This window comes from Echinops telfairi, unplaced genomic scaffold (assembly GCF_000313985.2).
Source record: "Echinops telfairi isolate 266 unplaced genomic scaffold, ASM31398v2 ScPeMD7_3533;HRSCAF=4204_0, whole genome shotgun sequence".
NCBI classification, from domain to species: Eukaryota; Metazoa; Chordata; class Mammalia; order Afrosoricida; family Tenrecidae; genus Echinops; species Echinops telfairi.
In genome coordinates, this window is record NW_022107431.1 from 89,641,278 (window position 1) to 89,643,097 (window position 1,820).

Genomic DNA, 1,820 nt, shown 5'->3' on the forward strand with positions numbered 1-1,820 from the left:
TGTTTTGTTTATCCTGGGTTTCTTTACTTTCTATATACTATATAACCACCATGGAAATCAGTAAGGCATTAAACAAATGCAAATACAAATACTTTATGATCCTATAATCTCTCTACTTGGTATAAATCCTAAAGAAATAAAGAGCAAAACATGAACAGATATGTGCACACCTATGTTTATTGTAGCAATTTCTATTATATCAAAACTTTAGTCCCCACAGAATTGGAAAGTGCATACAGACCCCACCATGATGCACCAAACCAGGAGGGCAACATAACGCACAGAAGAAGCCACAAAAAGACTGGACTATATGCCCGGCCCCAACGAGAATCAGCCTGACCCCCACCATGGAAGGGAGTGCCACAGAAAATGAAAATAGATCATCTGGTGAAGGAAAGGAACAGGCCTACCATATCCAGAAGGAAGCTGAAGCAAATGAAGGGGGAGGAAGGGAGTGCAGCACACCAGGGCCCACCAAGCTCAGAGGACAATATCCCTGCTGAGAGCAGCCAATGCACAGAGAGGATCATGTGGCCGGCCCACTGCAAGATACGACATCCTGCACTGACCCATGGCCCTACTTGGGACAACACTGGGGACACAGTGTGGGATGTGTGACTGAGCTGACCCCACCACACTGAGGCAAAACACTGGGGGCGTGCAATAGAACGGTGGGGGGAGCAGAACAAGGAAGTCCCGAGGGAGTATCAAAAATAGACTTTGGGGCCAGGGCTTGGCATTCCATCAGACTTGACCCAAAAACACTCCTAAAGGTCAACAAACAGACTTTGAACTATTAACTGGCTTTCGTTTCTTTTTTTTTTCCTTTTTTCTTCTTTTAGATTTTGTGTGTCAGTGGCTTTTTTGTGTGTTAGTTTGTTGTTGCTGCTATCATTGCCTTGTTTTTATGTGACACTTTGTTTGGTGCTGTCGAGGCCATCCACAATTTTATGTGCATATTATTATCTCTGCAGGTCTATCTAGGTAAGATAGGCTGGATAAACAATGTGGAGAAGAAAACAATGAGACCCACGGTTCTGGGGGAACATGGGAGAGTGGGAGGTGGGGGAGGGGAAGAGATGTTAACCAACCCAGGGACAAGGGAACAACGAGTGATTCAAAACCAGTGGCAAGAAGGGGGTGGGGAGGACTGGTAAGGAGTGATCAAGGGCAATGTAACTGAGAGGAATTACTGAAACACAAATGAAGGCTAAGCATGATAGTGGGACAAGAGGAAAGCAAAAGGAAATAGAGGAAAGAAGTAGGAGGCAAAGGGCATACATAGAGGCCTAAATACATGCATGTACATATGTAAATATATTTACATATGATGATGGGGAAATAGATCTATGTGAATATATTTATAGGTTTAGTAGTAGGGTAGCAGATGGAAATTGGGCCTCCACTCACGTACCCCCTTAATACAAGAACACTTTGCTCAACTAAACGGTCATTCCATGATACCCACCTTCCCAACACAATCGCTGAAGACAAATGTGTGCTTAAGCAAATGTGGTGAAGAAAGTTGATGGTGCCTGGCTATCAAAAGATATAGGGTCTTAAAGGCTTGAAAGTCAACAAGCGGCCATCTAGCCCAGAAGCAACAAAGCCCACAGGGAAGAAGCAAAACAGTCTGTGTGATCATGAGGTGTTGAAGGGATCAGGTAGCAGACACCAAAGAACAAAAGGCATCATTGTGTGCTCACCTTCCCCATCTAAACACTGGAGACAAATGTGTGCATAAGCAAATGTGGTGAAGAAAGCTGATGGTGCCCGGGCTATCGAGAGATATAGCATCTGGGGTCTTAAAGGCTTGAAGG